Here is a 17,163-nt window from a genome sequence, read left to right as displayed (position 1 = left end):
ATATGAATAAGCTCTTCTTTATGAGTCAGAAATGTTATATCATAATGTTTACTCCTTGAACTCATATTTTTATTCTACATAACCAATAGAATTTGATGCTAACAGAGTATATATTTCCTGTTTGAAGGTATTTTCTGATCAGCTGTCCTTAGGCTCCTTCCTATCTTTATCTTCCATTTTTCAAACTTTGTAAAGCTATAACTATATAAACAAAAAAGGGATGCTCAGAAGGAACAAAGGATGTTTTGGGTAAAATTTTCACTCTCTGAATACTAAGCTGAGACTACAGTTCTCTTAACTTCATGAATTGCAAAAGGAAGTCAGCTGAAGAAAGGATCTGACAAAGTTCTGAACTAATGATGGTGCCCTTTGTACAATGTTTTTGTTTACTTTGTCAGCACATTATTCCCTAGAAGTCAAGGAAGTAACAAAAGCAAAGACAAAACATAATTTTTAAGTTTAAATGCTTAAAAGCCTCGACCGTCCAAATTCTATCCTTCTTCCTTGAAACTACACTTATCAGGGCTTTATTAAATGTTTGCTTACTCCTAACTTCCCATGTTCCAGGGAAATAGTGCAGCAGGGATCATCTTCCACTGCGGGGGGGACCTCAGATTTCAGCAACAATTTAAGTTAATACAGGGTTACTTTACATTCCAGATGTGATTTTTTGGGAGGAGGGTTGGTTAAGGGAATGTATATACTACTCAGTACTAAATGAAAGAATTTATTTTTGTAGTGAAGAGCAAAGCGTGAGGTAAAATACTAACACTAGGAATTGTGAATTTTTTTTTTTTTTGATAGCATTTTGCCTAAAAGGGCAAATAATCTTCTGTAACTCTGGTAATGTAAATCATCTAATTTTAACGTTAGGTAAAAGAGTTAATAAACAGCATTCTTTTGTGTTCATTAAGACTATTTTGCTAATAACAAATAGAGAGTTAAATATTTTATATAATGTGTAAGTTAGCATGACAAATAGTTGATAACAACATATTTGAATACATTATTCATGCAAGTTAAACACAACCAAGTTAAAGGCAGAATATAAAATCTTAGGCATCAGGTACCATAAATCATCACATATCCCATTACTATTTAATTAATTTGGAATTCATCTTTAAGAACTGACTGACAAGTATGGGAGTGTTTGTTTATATTATAGATAAAAATCTATTTTTGACATATTACTATGAAATATACTCATCTTACATAATGAAAGATAACTTATAGGGCTCTATGGAGTATTCCTAAAATGCACTGCAGAGAAAAGAAAAAACTGCAAGTGTTCAACCAAAAAAAAGAAGAAAAAACAGAAAATTTAATTAAAATGATATGACAGACATTTCTAATTTATGATTGACCATACAAAATACAATCATACTACTTGGAAGTACAGTATTTTGAGGAAATGTTTTAATAACTTGGAATCCATCTTTGAAGTTTTCATTCTAAGAGTTCTGGCTGACTTAGGTGACACAGTAAGTGCCTGGTGTTATTATATGTAAGATCTTGATTTAAGTTTTCCACTTATTCTTTTGATTCTTAAATCTGATTTGAATCCATTATAGAGGAATAGCCTTAAGTCTCAGGGAGTATGTACTTTTAGTCACCTAGAAGCAAATTTCCTTGTTTACTATAATTTAACTTCATCTTAGCCTTTTTCAAAACCACAGAAATTATAAGAAAAAATTTTGATTCTCTTGTTTGCTGTGACATGTTCACTCAGCTCATCAATATTCATGATTTTCATTTAGTTTATAGATAACTCATGATATTTGCTTATTCTTCTCCCTTCTGCTTTCTGTCTTGTGGGCAACTCAATGTAGATCTTGGTAACTAATAATGAAACTCAAAATAGTTAAATCTGTATTTCTATAGCTTTGGTAAAAAAATTTGATATAAATTCAAATCATCATTTTTTGGATTATCTGTAGATTGTACTTGTCATCCTTATGGAATGGAAAATATGCTGTGTCAGATGAATCCGCAAATTTACGCTGTATTTAAAGAATATAAATTTCTAACTTTTCATATCGTGCCCTATATGCCTGAGTACTGAAACACTGAAGGAGGTCAAGATAAAAGAGGAGGAAACAGACTAAATTCATGACTCACAAATGCAAAAACCAGTGACACAGAAGACCTCTTTCAAAGGCTACAGTATGAAAGAAAATGGCAAGCGCCTACCTGCACATCCCGCTTCATCTGCCTGAGCTTCAGGCCCCAGGATTTCTTGTCCTTCCTTTCCTGCTAAATTCAAAGAACAAAGGATTAAAATAGATCCATGTGGCACAAACATTTTTAACATCTAGAAATCTGAAAAGGAACTTTTAGATTATATTTAATTTGGATTTTTTTCCCTTTTAGAAGTAATGTGCACTTGAAAAGAGAACTTTCTAAAAGAGATTAAGCAGATAGTTTTACCAGACTCACGAAGGTACCTTAGAGAAGCAAAATTAGTGAAGATTTGTACATAATCCTAGAATTATACATACATTAGAATTATATGCATACTGGAATTTTAGTGTTTTTTTTTTAGGAGAGGAGTTCTGCCTCTAGGTAGCAGGATTCCTTTTTTTTAAAATTTCTTCTGCAAAGTACACGTTTCTACGTTTTAGGCACTGTGCTAGATGCTTATAAACTGATTTCCTTTAACCTTCATAACTACCTATTTTATAAGTTAAAAAAAAAAGACAACCAAAACTTGAGGCTTGAAGAGGTTAAATAGCCCAAGGACATACTGCTATTAGGTGATAGAAGTGGAATTTGAATTCAGGTCTGAATGGCTGTAAAACCTACTTCCCGCTCCGCCCTTGCCTGTAAGACCAGAGGACCAGACAACTCACCAAAAAGAAGACTGTACTAAACTTCACTGTGTCCAGAGTAAACACCTAGGGCACAATATTTTCTCTTTCACTCTATTCATTATTCTAACTACTGATAAATCATCATAATAATAGTACTGGTAAACATTTTTAGATGTCATTTGTCCTCCTTTGCCACCTAGGTTTATAGTGAGCTGACTGTAGTATTCTATACAGAATAAGATCAGAGTAAATAGGCATATCAGTGTAGCAAGGAGAAAGTATGTTTTGTGTATTCAGGCACATTTTATTTATTATAATAGTTTATTATGTACATGTCTGCATATAAAAACATGAAGGAGTTAAAAACTGCTTTTAAAAAAACTCGCAGCAGAGGATACATAATTATGATCAGAATACTTATAAGTCATGCTGAAACATCACCTCATGTAGTTAATCTACACCCCAATCAAATCCCATTGAATATGCCAGTCAAAGATCTTGATTTAGATTTCCCCTAAGTTTGATAATTGAATTGAGAAATAGAACACTAATCAAGTAAAATCTTTGCTCACATTAAAGCGTGTATTTCTGTAAGTGCCTTGGATTATCAGGTGGATTTAGTCAGCAGATCTTCTTTACTCATTAACTTTTATATTAGTACTTAAAGATGATCACTATGTGAAAAAGTTAAAATATGCCTAAACCTTTTTAGATCAGCATAAAAAACACTGTCTAAAGTAGGTAATAAAGAGATTAATGTCTGATAAATAATTCTCATTTTATATTTGCCATCAGCAAAATGACAATTAAAAAACCCTTGCTAAACTGTTTATAATATAGTAGGACGAACACCAATGTTAGATAAATGTTTGCAAATCTTTAACATCTTTTTTTTCCTCTAAAGTATCTAGTTAAACTAAAATAATAATAAACAGTATGACAGCTGGATAATTATAGAATAGTAATATAGTTATTGATTGTTGATCAATCTATGCTCTTTATTTCTCCTCAAATGAAAATTAAGACAGCCAGAGTTACTAAGATGAAAGATGACAGTGATATTAAAAGTTATGATATTTTGGACAATACTAATTTTTTTGCTTATAGTTATTATAGCTAATTAAAAATCTGTCTGCAATTCAATTAAATGATTTCTTCATTTCTGCTCAGGATGAAATCTAAGCATTTAACATACTTCAGAATTTGGTCCCGGACTTCTCTACTGTGATTTAAAAATTGGAAGTCTCCATTCTTTCCCTCATCACTGGGGCTGGAATTTTGGTTCAACAAGTAAAATCATATTGCCTAATGAAAACAGAAAATATCCTAATGCTGGTCTGCAGCATGAACAAACTTCTTTCACTACAGACTGCTGCCAGGAACAGTCTCCTTCCTGCTTCATCCATGGACCATCATGAGGGTGTACTGGAACAGCTAAATACTGTTCAACAGCCTCCTCCCTCATGTGTTCTGATCTCACAGCTTAGAAAATGTAAGGGAGTAAAGTAATAGAATCTCCTTGTGCATGAGATTTTCTCTCCTGTAAGACTTACTAATGTCAACACATTGTGATTGACTAACCTAAATGCAACTTAGAAAGGTAAACTGGAATGTTTCTAAGGCTTTTGCTTTTAGTCTAAATTCCAAAGCAAATACATAAATGAGGAAAAACTCTCAAGTAACAAGACTTTGTTTTTTCAAATAGTGGCAAAATATAGCTAAAAAATAAGTAAAAAAATACTACTCATCAATAAAAAGGGACAATTTGTTGATATATCCAACACCTTAGATGAATCTCTCAAGAAATTATGGAAAGTGAAAAAAGTCAATCCAAAAGATTACATACTGTCTGATTCCATTTATATAACATTCTTTAAATAACAAAATTATAAAAATGGAGATGTGTGGTTGTGAAGGGTTAGGGTTGGGGCAGAGGGGAGGGGAAGGGAGGGTGGGTAAAAGGCAAGGAGGGAGCTTGGTGGTGATGGAATTGTTCTGTATCTTGTCTCTATCAATGATGACATTCTCGTTGTGATACTATACTACAGTTTTGCAAGATGTTACCATCAGGGAAAATGGAGTAAAGGGTATACAACAAGATCTCTGAATTATTTGTGAATCTAGAACTATTTGTGAATTATCTGTAAATCTATAATTATCTCAAAATTTAAAGTTTAATTGAAAAATAAGCCAATGGTTGATATCACAAATTTAGATAAAAAGAGATAGCACTTGTTTATTTTGCCATAAGATGTAACTCCTCGTAAGTAAAAGCAAGAATGGCAAATGCAATTCATGTTAACCAAAAATCCTGAAGGCTCAATGTCAATGGCCGGAGAGAACAGTTCAAAGTATAGGACTGATTATTAAGCACATGTTCAAAATTCTAAAACTCTCATTTCAAATTCATACCAGTGTGTTTCTAACCATTTCAAATGTGTTTGTGGGAAGATCTGATAGCAATTTCTAATAAGGCACAAGTGGGTGACTGAACCAGATTTTCCTTTCCTGCTTTCGTCTCTTCCTCCGTGACACACGCGCACATATGCCATGCACATTTATACCTGTTTTTCTCAAGCTGACCTCTCTGTCTAGAATGCTGTTACCCATTCCAGCTGAAAAACTTACTAACCCAATTCTTAAAAGATCAGTTCACATTTCTCTCAATCTGTAATTCTTCCCCCACCCTGTTCAGAAGTAAATGCCAACAGATTCCTGAATTCAAACATAAAATGTTCAAATAATTAGAAATGATTTTTTTACTGTGTACTTTTTCAGAGTATTTCCAAAAAGCTTCATTTTTCTCTCTTATATCCCCTAGTTTCTACATATATGCATATATTTTTGGTATAACTGTCCATCAAAGTCACAGTAAATGCAACTCACAGTCTCCACGAATACCTATTAACTTAAACAAAGGTAAAAAAAAATACATAACTGAGGTCACATTTGGTTAAGATGAAATGAACAAAAACCACCCTGTGTGTTCCACTGAATGAAGTTAAAAAAACCCGGGGAGAATTCACGGAGGAATTATTTGAAGGCTCTACAAGTTAAATCGTAGCAGGAAGAATGGGGAAGAAATCACAACAAGAATTCAAAGTACCACTGAATCACTGAGGAGTAATTTCTCCTACCCCCTGGCCTGGCCTGAAGGCAGCCTAGATTTAGAAGTGGGCACTGGGGCATGGCAGAGAAAAACTCTAGGAAGAACCCTCTAGTTTAGGCTCACGGGATAAGAAAGGGCTCAAAGAAGGGAGAAATTATTTTCCCCTCAATTCTGTTGTGTCCTAGTCCCTAGATCACCACAAGGTAGTGGTTGAGATCATGGTGACAGCAAGAACGTAAAGATACTTAAAATGCCAAGAAAGGGGAACCTTCTTATCCACTCAGAGGAGCAGTGTCCCCAAGAGATGGTACAAACTTCCATCAAGTTCTTTCTCCCCATCTTCTTGCAGCTCTTCTTCCTGCAGGCATAGTTTTGGGAAGTATGTGGCAAAGTATGACAAAGGAAGTCCCAGATTTTTGGATAGAGAACTAACAAGGGAAGTCCCAGGGAACTGAAAGTACTAGGGAGATCATGGAAAGGGAGGAGCGCAGGAAAGCAACCTGTATAACCTTCGTATAAAGCTGCTTGTGAAATCCTGGGCTCATATCCAACTTCCCATGTGTGGATCTGACCACAGGCTTTGAGAACTGAAGAAAGGATAAGGCCATTAATCATGTCCCAGAATGGCCACTGTAGGGCACAGATCCAAAAAGAATTGTAAAGGCTCTGACAACTAAACTGATATTGGAAACATAACCCAAAGAAAGTTATTTAGAACATACAGCCTGATAGAACTGGATAAGTCACCTGCTAAACCAAAAATATCAAGATGCTCCACAGGATTTAAATAAGACCAAGAGTCTCATAAGATAATATTCGAAATGTCCAGGATACAATCCAAAATTACTTAGCATATGAAGAACCAGGAAGATCTCAACTTCTATAGGAAAAGATAATCAAGAGATGGCAATACTGAGAAGACAGACGTTGAAGCTATCAAAGGCTTTAAGCAGCTGTTATGAAAGTACAATAAGAGCTAAGGATGAACACTTGGAAAGAATGGAAAGATAAAAAGTCTAGGCTAATTCTTATCAGCAAAAAGAAGATATAGATAGGAAACCAAAGGAAATTTAGAACTAAAAATACAGTAACAAATTTTTTGGAAAAAAAATCACTGGATGGACTCAATAGCAAAATGGAGATGAAAGAAGGAAGATCAGTGAATTTGATGGTAAGTAAATGGAAATTATCCAATTTGGACAATAAAGTGAAAACATTTAAAAAAATAAACAGAGTCTCGAGAGATGTGTGGGACAATATAAAATATCTAACATTCAGTCATTAGAGTTCCAGAAGGAGAAAAAATAGTGCAGAAAAAATAGTTGAAGGAATAGTATCTAAAAACTTCCCAGATTTAATAAAAAAAAACACAAACCCATAGATTAAAGAAGTTAACTGAATCTCAAACAGGACAAAGCCCCCCAAATCTGGGCCTAGACCCTCAATCAAACTCTGAAACCTTAGTAGTTAAAAAAATTCTGAAAAGAGATAGAGAAAATGATACATAACTATAAGGGAACAATGACTTAAAAGAAGGCATATATATCATTAGAAATGAGGGATTTCATAAGGAAATGGAACATCTTTAAAGTGCTAAAAGAAAAAAAAAACCTGTCAACCCAAAATTCTATATCCAGTGAAAATATACTTTGGAAACAAAGGTAAAATAAAGATATTCTCAGAGGAAGGAAAGTGAATAGAGTACACGGCCAGCAAACCTGATATACTACTAAAGGAAGATCTTCAGAAAGAAAGGGAAATGATATTAGAGGAAAATTTGAAATGTTAGGACTGAAAGAGGACACAAGAAATGATGTAGTATACATGACAAGGGTCACATAAAGCAGGGAGGGTAATGGAAACCACATAGGGGGTAACGTTTCTATATTTTAATTTGAGTGGTGAAATACTTATTCTAAGTAGATCATGAGAAGTATGTACATTCTCATCTACAGAGCAACTACTAAAAAATCAATACAAGTAGATACAGTAAAAAATGAAATAAATGAAATCTGAATACTAAAAAATATGCAAATGATTCAAAAGAAGGCAAGAAAACAGAAGACATTAAAAATGGAGGGAACAAACAGAAAGCAAATAATACAATGATAGACCTAAATCCAAACATCAAAACTTACATTATGTGTAAATGATCTAAATGAGCCAAAGTAAGGGATAGAGATTATTAAAAAACCCAAGGCCCATTTATAGCACTCTACAAAAAAGATTATTTCAAACGTAATATAGATAGGTTAAAAGTGAAAAGTTGGAAAAGAAATCTAGAGTGACTATTTTACATCAAAGTAGACTCTAGAGCTAAGAAAATCACCAGAAATCTAAAAAAACATTATATAAGAGGGCCAATTTACTGAGAGGACGTAACAATCTTAAAGAGTATGTGTCTAACAACACAGCTTCAAAATATGTGACCAACAGAACAGAAAGTAGAGAAAAATCCATGGGTATAATGGAGACTTCAGTGTTCTTCTCATGTTAATTGACAGAACAAGAAGGAGAAGCAGAGAATCAGCAAGGATATAAAATGAACTAAGCAACACTAGCAACTACTCCATCCAACTGACATTTGTAGAACATTCCACTCACCAACAGCAGACTACACATTCTTTTCAAATACACATAGAAAACTAATGAAGACAGACCATATCCAAGATCATATAATAAAACTTAAAAGAAATCATATAAAGTTTGTCCTCTGACCATAATAAATTAAAACTAGATATTAATAGCAGAAAGATAAGAAAATCTCTAAACACATAGGGAATTAATTAACATATTTCTAAAGAATCCATCGGTCAAAGAGAAAAAATGAAAAAAACAAAACATTAATATTTGTGCGATGTACATAAAGCGGTGTTTAAAGGGAAATTTATAATATTAAATGCTTATGGTACAGAAAAGTTCTCATATTAAAATTCTAAACCTCTGTGTTAAAAAACAGAAAAAAGGAACAAAATAAGCAGAGGGAAGGAATAAAGAGTAGAAATCAATAAAATTAAAGACAAAAAAGAAAAACAATGAAAAAGAAAACTAGTTCTTTGAAAAGATCAATAAAATTAACAAACCATTGGTAAGACTGACAAAATTGAGGGAAGCTACAAACTGCTAAGATCAGGAATGAAAAGGGAATATCACTACAGAGCTGAAGATAGTAAAAGGATAATAAAAGGATAGTAAAAGGAGACAGTAAAAGGAATGCTCTGAGTTCAAGGAGTAAACACTATGATATAACATTTTTGACTCTTGAAGAGCTTATTCTTTTTTTAAAAAATTGAATGACAGTAGGTGTTAAATTGCTATGGATCTCATATATAAGAATGTTAAAAATGTAAATATATTTAATATGCTAGAAATTAGATTGTTTTCAACTACTTATACTTGAAAAATTTGTATGCCCATTAAGAAATTTGGGAGGCAGTATATAATTATTTTATATAATAAATTTAGAGGATAATAATAGTACCTTTCAGGGTAGCTGTGAAGATTAAATTAGATACAGTATGTGCTTAGTACTGTACCTGGCACACAGTAAGTGCTATGTAATCGTTAGCTATTTTCCTTAATACAGGTCTGTAAGGTGAACATCTCTACACACATAAATTTGAAAACTGAAATGGACCAATTCCTCAAAAATTAGAAATTATTAAAACTCATCCAAGATAAAAAAGCTAACTTGAATATTCCTGTAACTGCTGTAGAAGTTAAACTTGTAGTTTAAAATCTTCCCCCCAAACAAAACAAAACTCAAGACCCAGCTGATTTCTTTCCCTTGAAAATTTTATCAGACATTTAAAGAAGAAATAGCACTAATTTTAAATAATATTTTCAAGAAAATAAAAAAGGAACACTTTCCAATTCATTTTATGAGGCTAGCATCTTCCTGATACCAAAACTGTATAAAAATGGTATAAAAAAGAAAGGAAACTATAGACCAATATCCCTCATGAAAATAGACTTCAAATTTTCAAAAAAATTTTACCACATCTAATTGAGCAATATGTAAAAGGAAAATGACTGAGTGGGGCTTTCCAGGGAATCCAAGGCTGGTCCAAAATGTGAAAATCCATTACTGCATTTACTGTGTTAATAGACTAAAGCAGCAAAACCGCATGATCATATCAACTGACACAAAAACCATTTGAAAAAACTCAACATCTATTCATGATGAAAACTCTCAGCAAACTAGGATAGGAACTTACTCAATTTGGTAAAAGGCATCTATAACAAACCTAATGGTAACATTTGTGTGTATGTGTGTGTCTGCAGAGTTTTACTCTTTTTTTAAAATAATTTTTTATTATGTTAGTCACCATACAGTACATCCTTAGTTTTTGATGTAGTGTTCTTATATTTAAAGGTAAAAGACTGAGTACTTTCCCTTTAAGATTGGGAAAAAGGAAAATGTCTATTCTTACCACTCCTGACATCTTATGTCAATAAACAGGAATAAAAAGTATACAGATTAGAAAGGAAGAAACAAAAATGCCCTATTTGAGAAGATTGTCTACACAGAATTAGCAAGTCCACAGGACACAAGGTCGACACAAAAATCGATCATATTGCTTGCTATATTAAAACAAAACTAAAAACATTCACAATGGTTTCTCCCTTTAAAAAAGAAATACATAGCTATAACTCTAATGAAACATGCTATAATCTGTTTTTGAAACTACAAAACACTAATGAGAGAAATCAAGGACTGATGCAGCATAAAAAAATCAACATACAAAAATCAGTTGCAATTCTATATAACAATCATGAGTTGTCTGAAAGAGAAATAAAAGAATCTCACATGTAAGAGCCATAAAAAAAATGCTTAGGAGTAAATTTAACCAAGGAGGTGAAAGATCTATACACTGAAAACTGTAATACATTGATAAAAGAAATTGAATATGACACAAATAAATAGAAAGATATTCTGTGTTCACGAATTGGAAGAATTAATATTGTTAAAATGTCCATACTACCCAGAGCCATCTCTAGATTCAATGAAATCCCTACCAACATTCCAATGGCATTTTTTTTACAGAGATAAGAAAAAACAATCTTAAAAGGCCCTATTTAGCCAAAGCAATCCTGAGAAAAAAAGAATGAAGGAAAAGGGTTTTGCTTCTTTCTGATGAGGATTTTAAAAAACATTTTAATTTAAAATAGTTTCAGACTTGCAGAAAAGTTGTCAAACTAGCACAGACTTCTGTATACCCTTCAACCTACTTCCCTTAATGAGAACAGCTTACATAATCACACTACTATTATGGAAACCATTATATTAATGTTAACATAATACTATTTACTAACATAAATACCTTATTTGACTTATGCCAGTTTTCTTACTAAGGCCCTTTCCTTTTCTGGTTACGAAACCAATTCTGGACCCACAGTGCATTTAGTTGTCAGGTCTCCATAACCTCCTCCAAAATTTCACAATCCGATCATGTCTCTGAGAAGTTGCTTTACTCTGCTTTTTTTCATGACCTTAACACTATTGAAGAGTACTGATCACTGGTTTTGCAGGGTGTCCCTCAATTTGATTTCCCTGATGTTTTCTACTGATTGGATGAGGAAACACATTGTCAGCAAGAATACCACTGAAGTGATAATGCCTTTGTTAATATATCTCACCAGTAGTATATAATGTCACTTTATCTTATTACTGGGACATTAAACTTGATCACCTGGTTAAGAAGGTATCTGTCAGGTTTCTTTATACTAATTATTATAGTATAATAGTATATAGTATAATAATTCCTCTGGTGAGGAAATACTTTGATATTATGCAAATATCATTTTTCTTCATATACTTTTACCCACTAATTTTAGCATTCATTGATGTAATGAATTTTTTTAACAATTCTTTTTTTTTTTTTAACAATTCATTTATTTATTGGAGGGAGAAAGAGAGTGAGCATGCCTGAATGGGAGGAAGGGCAGAGGGAGAGAATCTTCAAGCAGACTCCTTGCTGAGCTTCATTTCATGACCCATGAGATCATGACTGGAGCCAAAACCAAGAATCAGACGCTTAATCAACTGAGCCACCCAGACGCCCCACTGATGGTTCTTGCCTGCATCAATTATTACCATGGTATTTGCCTAAACAGTGATTTTCCACTTCCCTAATTACTTCTTAATTTATAACTGAAATTCTACTAAACTTTTCCTTCTCCCCCATTTATTAAAGAATTTATATCAGTATGGATCGATGTATATTTATTTTATTCTACTGATTATAATCCAGTACTATCATTATTTATTTTGTTGCTAATATTGTTCCAGATTTGGTCAGTGGGAGCTCCCTCCTCAGGTTGGCTCTTGGCCCCTTTCCACAGGATGACTTTTTTAAAAACACTTTCTTACTTGTTGTTCTGGGCTTAGCTTATATTTTCCCTACCACAGTTCTAGAATCAGTCATTTATGCAAAGTGTGTTGGTACCTTTTATTGGAGAATGGTATTTGAATCCCAGATCTGGGCACTAGGTATGCTCACTGCTACTGGGTATCATTGTTTCCATGCATTCTCAGCAAACAAGAGCTAGGAAATATATATATGTATACTAATACCCACATAAAGCCCATCTATATTTTTGTACCATGAATTCATATTGACATCTCTGATTCCAATAGAAAGCCATAGGATTTATTCTAGCCTTCTCACTTTTCCTTGTTTGTAACTTCTTTCTCTGATAGTGAGAAATTTTGGTCTCATTACCCTCAATATATCTACTTATTTGTTCAATTCCAGTATATACATAAAGTAGTTTCAGAATAAACCATAGCTTTCAAGAAACAAATTTATTTACTAGAGGGAAAATGGGGTTGGGGTAGTAGACATGGGGGGATGACTCATCTCTGAGCATACCTTTAACCATGAAAATGTTCCCCATTCACACAAAAATAATTTAAGCCTCAGCAGACAGAGAGAATGGACAATGAAATATAAGCGATGACAAATGAACCTAATTATATTATAAATGAGTTCTATAACACATTGAAGGCGGTGGGAAAGATAAGAAATAACCTAAATAACTTTGGAAAATAACATTTTGAATATATACTATAAGGCTAATGGCAAAAAGCACTGTACATCCAGGTAGTAAATTTGTTTGACAAGGATTTTAAAGAGAAGAGAGTATCCAATTGAGGTTCAGCATTGTGGGAAAGCCCAAATTCCTTCATTAGTGTCGTCTCTTATTACTTGGATATTAGAGGTAATTAAATATTAGAGGTGTATATTTAGTGCGAATGAAAATTGGATTCTTTTATAAGTACAGCTAAAAAATAGCTCTGTGGTCATGTGGGCCAGTCTTCTCATTTTATAGACGCAGAGGTGGAACTCAAGAGACACAGTGGTATAATGAAGACTAGAAACCACATGCTGAGCTTTTTCTACATTACACACTACCTTTGGTTGAAAAAGGATCCAAAGAATAGGTTAAATTGACTCTTGAAAGAGAAGTATAGTATGATTCAATGCTGAGTTATATAGTGATTGATGTGTTCTTTGCATAAGATTACTTACTTTATTTTGTTATAACCTGTACCTAAGCCTAAGAAAGCCTTTTTGCTATGGGTAACATCAGAATTTTAAATATTTTTATGGTAAAGAAGTTTTCATTTCCTTGGCATTTTTGTAAACGTGCAAATTTCTACAGAGTTTTAAAAACTTCAAGTCAGAAAAATATTTAAGTCACCCCTGGGATCATTTTTTTCAGCTCATCGATTAAAAAAAAGGAATAACAAACATACTAAACAGTATTTTATATATTCAGATTAGTTACTAGTTAATTAGTTATTAGATTACTGTTTTAAAACTAAAATTATGAAAGGCCTATAAAACCAGGTGTCTCAAAAGCAGGAGCACATATTTAAAAACGTTTAACTGACAGACGCAGAAGAGTTTTGGGTTGAACCACAAGAAGCTCTTCTAAGATGGGTAGAGATACGTTGGAGTACTGCCAAGTTATACTGTCTTCCCTACAAAAACAGGACTTAATTAACCTAGTTTTATTTATGTTTGAAAGTGAACATGTCCTAGTTTACTTAATGTCTACAATAAAAATATTGCTTCTTCTATATATTCCTTCTAAGAACTTGATCTAACTTGAGATTTCATTCACAGCTAGGAATAGCTTTTTAAAGGTAATTATTACGTAATTAACATTTCAATGGCACATTATATTTTCAAATACACTTTGGATTATTGATTTACACTATGCTACAGATCTGTGAATATCAGTTCCATGTGCTGGTCTCTAGCATGGGTAAATGTCAGTGACCACTTTCTTCTCTATTGTTTCTCCCTTTTCTTAAAAGTTTTAAAGTAACTCACTGGCATAAATGGTGTGGCTCCCATTAACTAAGTGACAGTAAATGGCCTTTGCATCACTATTTTTTGGTCACCCTCGAGTAACTAGAAAAGAAACACTGAGCAATTTGTCTTCTAAAAACCTAAGTTGCAGCTACTCTGTTTTGTAAGCAAAAACACTGATAATCTCTTTTTTCAATAGCAGGAAATTTTACATATTGCTGTCTTCTTGAAGTTTTAGTAGTGATATGATTACCCTACACTTTACCCCTTGTTTTCATTTGCTTTTCACATTGGGTAGTAGTTTATGATTGGGATGCTCCAGAAAGAACATAGGAAGAGCAGTGCAGACAGGGCTCATGAAAGAAAAGAATCTGAAAGTAACTGTGAAAACAGTGGCTCTCTATCAAGCTGACTGACTGCCCTTCTGCTTCAGGAGCAGGTTGGTTTGGTCAACCACATACAATTTGATAGACTAACTTCAAATGCAGCCACAGCAATCATCTTGAGGAGCCATAAAACAATTCAAGGGTAGGAGTACTCTGGATCTGATGCTCTGCTATATAAACTTTCATTTTAATGCATGACTTCATGGTAAACAACTAAATGAACTATTAAGAGTTACTAACCTCGATATTTGTGAATTTAAATTAATTTGCTGAGGATTCTGAATCAGTATTCTAGCAAGAAGTCTTGGTTGCCTTGCATCACTAGGCAGTGTTGCAGATCTCTTGTGCCCGTTTCATAAAGACATTTTAAACTCTCACAATGGGAAAAGATACTTGTTAACGAGGGAATGCCAGAATTATCTTAATTTGTGATTTTTGGTGGCTGATAATAATTTCTTACTTTGGTCAAAATTGTTTAGGAAAGGAACAGTTTTGTGCTTACTAATTTGTTCTATTTGCTCAGGCAAAACTGTTTTGAACATGGTTTGACACAAATAAACCTTTCATTTTTTTAAATTAGGTGAGGTAAAACCTAAATTAGTGCTTAGACAGGTTTAGAAATATAGTTTACTTACAAAAGAAATGTATCTTCAACTGGAGGATTTTTTTCTTTATAGGAATTTTAAGTAGTTTTTAGTGTCTGAGAATATACTCTAAAATAATGCATGTTGAATAATAATGACTCAAATGAAAATAGTTAAGGTAGGAATTAATGTGTAATTCTAAATATCCTATGACTTGGGTGTCAACTTTACCATAAAAGGTGGTTATACAGAACTCTTTAGGTAAGCTGTATACAAAACAAATTGTAATTATTATACAAATCATAATAAGTATTAATGTTCACCACGTTTCATTAATTTTATTTACCCATACTTACATTTTTTGCTTCAACATCATACATAATTAAGAAAACCCTAGAATGAAATTATATTGTATATGCCCACACTTTTACTCTTTCCTGTGTTCTTTCTTCCTTTCTGATATTCCAAGATTCCTTCTTTTACCATTTCCTTTTTGTTTAGAGAGCTTCTCTTAACCATTCATCTAGGATAGATTTGCTGGGGACAAATTCTTAGTGTTCCTTCATTTGAAAATGTCCTGATCTCTTCTCTATTCTTAAAGGATATTTTCTCTGGATACAGAAATCAGGGTTGACAATTCTTTTCTTTCAGCATTTGAAGTGTCCCATTTCTGCCTGGCCTCCACAGTTTTTTACGAGAAATTACTTTCATTCAAATAATTTTCCCCCGTAAAGATAAAGATATCCCTTTTTATTCTTTGCTTTCAAGATTTTTTCTTTGTCTTTTTTAGGAGTTTGACTATGATGTGTCCTGGCATGGATTTCTTTGGATTTATCCTGTTTGGGGCACAGGTTTTTGTCACTTGCCTAATGTTGGAAAATTCAGCTATTAATTCTTTGAATACTTTTTCAGCCCCATCCTCATTCTTTTCTCCTGGAATTCTGATGATATAAACATTAGATCTAAACAGGTTGCTCAGACTCTGCTCTGTTTTCCACCTTATTTTCTTTCTTTTGTTCAAACTGGTTAAATTAAATTCTACTGTTCTATCTCCAAATTCATCAATTGTTTCAACTGTCCTTCCATGCTGTTACTGAGTCTGTATACTGAGTTCTAAAACTTTATTTATTGTATTTTTCAGTTCTAAATTATCTATTCCGTGCTTCTTTATATTTTCTATTTTAACAAAGAGACTGTATCTTTCTCCATCTGTTTTTTCCCTTGAAGTATAGTGACACAACATTGTATTAAGTTTAGATACACAACATAATCATTTGAATTTGTATACATTGAGAAATGATCACCACATTAAGTCTATTTACCATGTGTCACCATACAAACTTACAACCTTTTTCTTTTGATAAGAACTTTTTAGATTTACTTTCTTAGGAACTTTCAAAATTGTAATACATTATTAACTATAGTCCCCATGTTGTACATCCCTACGACTTACTTACATTGTAACTGGAAGTCTGTACCTCTTCATCTCTTTCACTAATTTTGACCCTCCACCACCCTTCCCTCTGGCAACCACCAAACTTTTCTTATATCTGGAGTTTTCTTTTTTCATTTGTTTTGTTTTTTAGATTCCAGATATATGTGAAATCATACGGCGTTTGTCTTTCTTGGTCTGACTTATTTCACTTAGCATATATACTCTGGAGGTCCATCTATGTTGTCACAAATGGCAAGACTTCATCCTTTTTTATAGCTGAATAGTATTCTATTATATATAGATATGCCACACACATCATCCTTATCTATTCATCCATCAATGAACATTTAGGTTGTTTTGATATCTTTGCTATTATAAATAATGCTGCAGTGAGCATATGGGTGCATATATCTTTCCAAATTAGTGTTTTCCGTTTTTTCAGATAAATATCCAGAAACAGAATTGCTGGATTGTATGGCAGTTCTATTTTTAAGTTTCTGAGTAATCTCCATGCT

At 33.0% G+C, this 17,163-nt stretch overlaps 1 protein-coding gene across 2 annotated transcripts in view; it reads right to left on the bottom strand.

Moving 5' to 3' along the window:
• Window positions 1-17,163, bottom strand: part of ZEB1 (zinc finger E-box binding homeobox 1) — a 60,071-nt gene that overhangs the window by 30,141 nt on the left and 12,767 nt on the right. The window contains exon 2 of one of the 2 annotated variants that reach the window (XM_019800979.2): window positions 2,191-2,253. The gene's annotated coding sequence lies outside the window, so the exon portion shown is untranslated. The remainder of the gene's footprint in view (window positions 1-2,190; window positions 2,254-17,163) is intronic. The other variant, XM_019800980.2, reaches the window with a different exon arrangement.

Source organism: Ailuropoda melanoleuca, chromosome 15 (assembly GCF_002007445.2).
Source record: "Ailuropoda melanoleuca isolate Jingjing chromosome 15, ASM200744v2, whole genome shotgun sequence".
Lineage (NCBI taxonomy): Eukaryota > Metazoa > Chordata > Mammalia > Carnivora > Ursidae > Ailuropoda > Ailuropoda melanoleuca.
Note: the sequence above shows the minus strand (reverse complement) of the source record. Positions and strands in the feature narration are given on the sequence as shown.